The sequence below is a fragment of the Rattus rattus genome, chromosome 12 (genome assembly GCF_011064425.1).
Source record: "Rattus rattus isolate New Zealand chromosome 12, Rrattus_CSIRO_v1, whole genome shotgun sequence".
Taxonomy (NCBI): Eukaryota; Metazoa; Chordata; class Mammalia; order Rodentia; family Muridae; genus Rattus; species Rattus rattus.
The window spans coordinates 22,615,212-22,623,234 of NC_046165.1; the positions used below are offsets into that span (position 1 = coordinate 22,615,212).

The following is an 8,023-nucleotide window of genomic DNA, read 5'->3' on the forward strand; positions in this document are numbered from 1 at the left end:
GGGAGGAAAATAGGAGTAAGGGAAGAAATACAAGGGGATAGAGAGTTAGCGCTAAGGACAATATGGAAGCCTAGTACAATATAAGCCTGTTTAAAATACATACGTATATGAAAGAAATCTAAATGGAATCACCAAGTAATGGGGAAGCCAAAGCTCCAAGTAAACCTTCCTTACCACCAGTTTAAACTGCCAGTGTCAGGAATAGATTACACCTAACTGAGTTGCTGGCCAAAGGGACCCAAGGAAACCCCAAAACCACACAGGCTGTTGCCAAGACTATTGGTAGCTCAGTGCAAACTGATGGTAAGGGCCCGTTGCTGAAGATAACACCTACAACTTTCCCTGAACATGGAGTTTGAACTAGAACCTAACTAGAGTCTTCACTCTTACTGACCAGAGTGTCCACAGTACTGGAAGGTATTCTCCATGCTACCAGCAGAGAAAGAGATTTTTGGTCCACTTCTGAGACAGATGACACTTCTTGGGTGACCAAGAGTTGAAGACTAAGTTGGTCATGGACTTAGGGGAAAACAGAACCAAATATTATTGTTCCCCTAAAAGAAATGCAGCAACAGAATGACTCCTAAGGACATTCTGCTACACTCACAGATCAATGTCTTGCTCAACTATCATCAGAGAAAGTTTCTCCTGCAGTAGGTGGAAACAAATACAGAGACCCACAAATGGACAAGGTCAAAGAGTAAGAGATCTTTGATACTCAGTCCTAAATAGGATGTCTTCATTGAACTTCTCCCCTCTGGGCTGAGGGACCTATGTGGAAGAGGAGGCAGTAAGGTCCTAAGATCTAGTCAGGGTAGAAAACAGCAAGGAAACACTGCCCTCTGGACACAAGAGGACTGGTAAACAGATGACTCCCAGAGACTGTGTGACAGCATGAACAGGGACTGAGCAGGTTTAAGTCGCATGGACCCCAACACTGAAACGGGAGCTGGACACAAGCTTTCATCACTAATTCTTCTCTCGAAGAATGAATTAGTTTTATCCAATGGAGTCTCTATTGGTATATAAACCACACTTGAAGAAGACCCCACGCCTAGGAGTAGATGGCCAACACAGAATGAACTCAATGGTGGTTTTGGAGAAGTTTTAACTCACACTTTTGTTAAAGAGTACTCTGTTTGGGCATTGTTTTACCTTACAGATTCTTCGCTTATACATTATGGTTTCCAGTTTTGTGGTTTTATAGGTTTTGTGTGAGTGTGTGTGTGTGTATGTGTGTGTGTGTGTGTGTGTTTCTCGTGCTTTTCCTTGCTTTTTGCCCCTTTGTTTGCTTTAGTTGTATTATTATTATTATTATTATTATTATTATTATTATTATTATTATTATTATATTATTATTATTATACTGTTTCTAAAGGGAAGGAGAGAAAGCATGGAGTTAGACCAGTATAGAGATAGAGGAGATGAGGGAACCATGATAAGAATATAATATATGGGCTTCCCCCCTGATCTCAGCTCTACCACCATCCACTGCCATCTTACCGCCCACCATGGCCCTCCCGCAATCCGGCCACATCCTCTCCGGGATGGCTGCTGCCTCTCACCCATGCCCTGCAGCTGCAGCCTCTGCCAGAGCCAGCTCCTGGTGGATCCATGTTGAAATGAGACTTCCAGATCCCATCCTGGGACTTACCGAAACCTTCAAGAGAGACACCCACAGCAAGATGAACCTGGGAGTTGGTGCCTACCGGGATGATAACGGACAGCCTTACGTATTCCCCAGTGTCTGGAAGGCAGAAGCCCAGATTGCTGCAAAAAGTTTGGACAACGAATACCTGCCTATTGGGGGACTGGCTGAATTTTGTAAGGCTTTTCAGAACTGGCCCTAGGCTAGAATAACGAAGTGTTGAAAAGCGGCCGGTTTGTTACTGTGAAGACCATTTCCGCGACTGGAGCCTTAAGGATCGGAGTCAGTTTTCTGCAAAGATTTTTTAAGTTCAGCTGAGATGTCTTTCTGCCCAAATCATCCTGAGGAAATCACATGCCCATCTTCAGGGATGCTGGCATGCAGCTACAAGGTTATCGATACTGTGACCCCAAGACTTGCGGCTTTGATTTCTCCAGAGCCTTAGAAGACATATGACAAATCCCAAAGCAGAGTGTTCTCCTCCTGCATGCCTGCGCTCACAACCCCACGGGTGTGGACCCGCGCGTCCAGAGCAGTGGAAGGAAATGGAGTTCGTGGTGAAGAAAAAGAATCCATTCTTTGACATGGCTTACCAAGGCTTTGCCAGCAGTGATGGTGAGAAGGATTCCAGGGCCATGCAGCACTTCATCGAGCAAGGCATCAGTGTCTGCCTCTGCCAATCGTAGCCAAGAACATGGGCCTGTACGGTGAGCGTGTGGGAGGCTTCACCGTGGTCTGCAAAGAAGCAGAAGAAGCCAAAGGGGTGGAGTCATAACTGAAGATCCTGATGCGTCCCTTGTTTTCCAACCCTCCTCTCAATGGAGCCCGGATCCCAGCAAGACGTGGAAGGCATGGCTGACCCCTGAGGACCCAATTGGTCTCCAACCTGAAGAAAGAGGGTTCCGCCCACAACTGGCAGCACATCACTGACCAGATTGGCACGTTCTGGTTCACCGGCCTAAAGCCTGAGCAAGGGGAGCAGCTGACCAAAGAGTTCTCGGTCTACATGACAAAGGATGGCCGAATCTCCGTGGCAGGGGTCACCCTGGCAATGTGGGCTACCTTGCCCATGCCATTCACCAGGTCACCAAGTAATTACCAGGTGCAAGGAATCAGAGACCACTTTTCCTTCAGCCTTTGCTCTTGTGAGAGTCACGTGCAGGGTGAGAGAGGGCAGATGTTGGTGAGTAGATGCTGGGGGGTTTTTTGTTTGTTTGTTTGTTTTGTTTTTTTTTATTTTATTTGTATTTTTATTTTATTTTTTTATTTATTATAAGTATTCCGTTACTTTTAATGTCCAGAAAAGGCCCAAAGATGAAAGTGTTATGACTGGCTACAGTCCCCAATCCTAGGCTTGAGTTAGTGACATGAACAGAATTTTATTTTTTTACAGTTAAACTTTAGGACTTGATTTAGGACAACAGCTTGTGTCAAAGGAAGCACTTGTAAATGCCCTGGGGGGAAGAAGGTGAGGACCTGGGCATTTCCTCTGGACAGGTGGACTCTGTGGTCACAGCCCATGGTGGACCTTTCTCCAGTCACCTGTGACCCATTGACATCAGGGCAGGAAAAGGAACCGTAAATGGGTTCTCTTGCAGGGCCCACGCTCTGATTCGATGGCTGTCCGTGCTGTTCTGATTTCAGGTGGTGGCTATTGACGTAGACATGGCCTTTTTTGAACCTAAAATGAGGGAAATCCTCGAGCAAAACTGCACGGTAGATGCTGTTTTCAACTACGGTGAATAATGCTCGGTGACTGAACGAGTTCCTTGGAAAAGAGGTAGGGCAGAGGCTTCCACGGCCGATATCTGGCACTTCATCGGCTCTAAACAAAACTCTCCCTTTTGTCTCTAGCTTTCCTTGAAAGTTCACACGTGCAAGAAAATCACCAAAAACCTGTCAGTCATGGCATCGGAATAGGTCAGAAACTTTACCAGAAGCCTCAGATGGTGTCAGGGTCTCCCCTGTAGACCCTGGTAGAGCCTCTCATTAGAGGCTGTCAGAGAAAAATAACTAGTTCTGTCATTAACAGTTGTCCGCGAGTTTGCCCTCCTGCTGTGGAACAACTGTGTCAGCAGACCACGTTACGGAAATTATGCTTTACAAAAGCCAACAGATCTGCTGCCACACCAACAGGGACAGTAGAAGATGTAATGTCGTGTCCACCTGCCTCTTCTTGTCACTGCTGTTCTGTAGCCTAGAGTTTCACCCCATTCTACTGCTCGGTTGACCGTCAACCTCATCCTATCAGGAGTTATCTAAGAAGGAAGAACATAGCTTTTCTGCGCATGCCATAGCCTCCTCTCTCAGCAAAGAGCCGGGGAGAGTGGAACCCTGCCCTTGATTTCAGTGTCCTCTTCAGCGACTGATTGGCTCCTACAGGGATGGGGCCTCTGCCCAGTTAGAGCTCTTCATTCATCCTGGCTACACAGCCTGTCTCTTTACCTGAGTCAGACATGCGGGGTAGGATCGGAAGGAGATATTTTGGGAGTTGTATGCTGCCAACCCGACTCAGACTCTGCCCTTGGGAAAGATGACCACCATCTACTCTAATCACGTAGATGTACTACTGCCTGCTTTTCTCTGCTACAATAAAATTACTATAGAGCCCCCAAAACAGAAAATAGTATATGAAAAAATTATTTTCAATAAATAAACATTCAGAATCAAATGTTGAAAGGAAGGAAGGAAGGGAAAAGGGAAGGAAAGAAGGGAGGAAGGAAGGAAGGAAAGAAAAGAAAAGAAAAGAAAAGAAAAGAAAAGAAAGGAAAAAAGAAAAGAAAGAGACCTAGAAGTTCATGATCCTATCAATCCCCCATTTCTCTAGTTGCATGGTGACAGTACCTTATTATTTTCTGTTCCTCCAGTTATTTATTTGCAAGAATAGCAAAAATACATATACATGGATGTTGATGAGGTGGACTCTCGACCTTCTTGTGAAAATTCAATGAGTTAATATGATAGAATATAAGATCCTACAACCAGGTACACAGAAGTGCTCAATATTGCCGCCCTTTCCCGTTGGCACACCGGCTTTGCAACATGCAAACTATTCCAATCTATTGGATGAGGAGGCTGAGCCTGGATGTGAAGGTGTATGAACGGGAGATGACAAAACTATGTTTTAACTTCTGATGTCATTCCCCAGAGCTGCATTCTCACCATGACACATGCTGACTCCCAGTCCCGAGGCACAAGTAGGCATTTGTTTTAAGCCTTGATCAACTCCTGGGCATAATTCAAGTCAAGCCCACTACAGGTTCTTAAGGTCTTCCAAAGAAGAAATGGCTATTTGGGTCATGGCTTCTATGTGCAAGACAAGGGCTTCCCCCTTTCTATGGAAGAAAAGGGGGAAGTTTAAAGAATCACAAGCCAAGAAAAAGGTAGATTGATGTTTTATGGAAGAAGAAACTGTCGGTGTCCCCACAAAGGAAGCACCATGGGTGCTAGCTTTTGTTTGTTATCGCTACAATTTGTTTTCTTTGTTTTGTGTCTGAGATTTTCTGACAATTTAGAGAACTTTTCTGGTACTGACATGCCTATCTGTAACTCTACATAATACTCTAATACATTCTCTAAGAAAGAGCTGTTTTTTTTTTAATTAACCCAGACTATAAATCATTCCTTTATGGTTTATGCTGAAGAGCTTTATTGAATAATAAATCCTTCCCATTCAAAGTTACTGGAATATCTGTTCCTTATTCTTTTATTTTAAGTTCTTTCTTGTATTTTGTTTTCTGAGACAAGGTCTCTCTAGGAGGTTTAAGCTAATCCTGGAACTCCCAACCTAGCCTAGGTTTGCCTCAACTTCTCGACCTTCATGTGCCCTTCTTCCCAGTGCTGGGATTACAGGTGGGTGCCACCATACCCAGCTTGGAATAACTTGGTTTTCTTTCTTTGTTTGGGGTTTTTGTTGTTGTTTTGTTTTCTTTTCACAGTATCATCGAATTCTGTACAATGACCAAATGGAAAATTTACACATCATCAACTTCTTCTTTGCCCTCCTTCACTTTGCTAACCCATCCAGCTCATTAGCTTAGCTTTAATGTTTGCCCTCATCTCCCACACTGTACCTTTCCCCAAATTGTCACCGTGGGTGAAGCTATAAGAAATGGCCCTGCCTAGCAATGAATATCCTAGTAAGAGCACCAGTGGAAGGAGAAGCCCTGGGTCCTGCTAAGACTGAACCCCCCAGTGAACTAGACTGTCGGGGGGAGGGCGGCAATGGGGGGAGGGTGGGGAGGGGAACACCCGTAAGGAAGGGGGGGGAGGGAAGGGGTTGTTTGCCAAATGTACATAAGAAATACTCAAGTTAATAAAAAAATACAAAAAAAAAAAAAAAAAAAGAAATGGCCCTGCCCGATACCAACAGTGAGGGCATTGCCACTTCACAAAAGTAAAGGCCACTGTGGGTCAGTCTATCCACCTGCAGCTGTACTTGGTGACCAGCAATGATACTTAGGTCACACCCACTGTCTCCTATCATGACATTCATGTTTACCCTGTTTCCAAACATGCCACTGCACAGAATGTAAGTATTAAGGCAAGTATAGGTCATTTCTCTCTCCTTCTTCTCTCTTTTTCCCTTGGCCCAGGTGTTCTCCAAGCTTAGACTACCTCTGTTGTGATCTTCAGACATCTTCACTGCATTTGCTTTTGGGTAAATACGTCAACCCATCACAATTATTTTCTCTACATTTTAACTCAAATTTCCTGATTTGCTTGTTGAGTCTTTCCTAATTTTCCCTTTTAAAAATTATTTATTGCATATTTTTTTAATAAGGTCATTAGATTTTTAGACATGTACAACCTAGGAATCCGATACTTTCTATATTTTGACATTTCTTTAGTAGTATTAATCTATGTTGAATCGAAATTCCCTACATTCTGACATGTGCAAAAATGTTGGCTTTTCAATAAGCAAACAATATTTTGTCTAGATATGAAAATTTTAAGCACTGGCCTCCTATTTTCTGTAGAAAAGTCTGTGTCTACACATGATTCTTTACTAGAATCTTTCTTGAAATTTGTTTTTATCATTCTCAGTTACAATTACCTGGGGGAAAGTCCTCTAAACCTATACATTCCATTATCTTCCTATACATAAAACATTCTAAATATCTCTCTGAGTCATTATCTCTGTCTGTAGGATGGACATTACATACATCCCTTTCCCTGTCTGTCCTTTTTTCCTCTAGCGTTTTAATGTTTTACTTTCTGTTTCCATTGTCACATTTGCTTTGCTTCTAGGCTTCCTATCAGTGTCAACTTTCTGCTGCATAGACAAGAGTTTATCCTTCAGTCCTGTCACAGTTCCATTTATTATTTATTTCCCTGTCGTGAACTCCGCCAAGTCACGATTCCCCTCTTTTTATTCAACTCTGCATACGTATTTCCACTTCCACTTAGCCATCTTAGCACAAAATATGGCTGACTCATTTCTAACTGAAGAATGAAATACCTCTGACATGTTCACCCACAACATACAGCTGGTACCTAAAAGTAAAGCCTTTTACCATTTCTAGTAGAGACTCTGTGTGTGTGTGTGTGTGTGTGTTTGTGCGTGTGTGTTTGTGTGTGTGTGTGTTTGTGTGTGTGTGTTTGTGTGTATGTGTGTTGCTTTTGTCCTTGTTTTAATTTCATCTTAAACTTGCATCCATAAGCGAGATGCATTTTTCATGAATGAGTGATAGGTAAGTCATGTAACAAAGAACTCAGTCCAGAAACTTGAACGTTGTGGATTTTCCAAGTGTTCATAACTGTCCCTCTGAGTTTCCTGATAATTTCCTTTTCTCCAGGTTTATTGGCCAATTCTAAGGATGTGTATCATAGAGCGACTCCTGAAGCTCCACCACCGTCTCAACAGGGACAGGGTTTTCTGCAAATTGCCTTGTCAAAAAAGTCTTCATTTAGATTTCTTCTCAATTCTCAGAACAAAATCCTGTGAGGAAATGTCCATGGCCAGTCCTGTACCCCATTCTCAGTTTCCACACAAGGACCTGGGTTGTGTTCCTCTAAAAGGTCCCCCCAAGCCCTTGGCCCTGCCAAACAGGACCCCCGTGAACAGGATTGTTGGGGGAGGGCGGTAATGGGGGGGATGGAGAGGGGAACACCCATATAAAAGAGGAGGGGGAGGGGTTGGGGGATGTTGGCCTGGAAACCAGGAAAGGGAATAACATTTGAAATGTAAATAAGAACTCCCAATTTAATAAAGATGGCGAAAAAAAAAGTCCCTCTTAATTTAATTTTTGAGGCTTTCTTATATGCATACAGTATTTATGTCATGACTGTGCCCTTCTACTCCATCTCAAATTATTGCCTGCTGAGTCCATTTAGGTATATGTGTTTAAGGGTGACAACTTGGGACTGGATATC

General features: G+C 43.4%; 1 pseudogene; it reads left to right on the forward strand.

The window, feature by feature from the left end:
• The first annotated feature begins 1,511 nt into the window (after window positions 1–1,511).
• Window positions 1,512–2,743, forward strand: LOC116914001 (annotated as a pseudogene).
• Window positions 2,744–8,023: the final 5,280 nt, after the last annotated feature.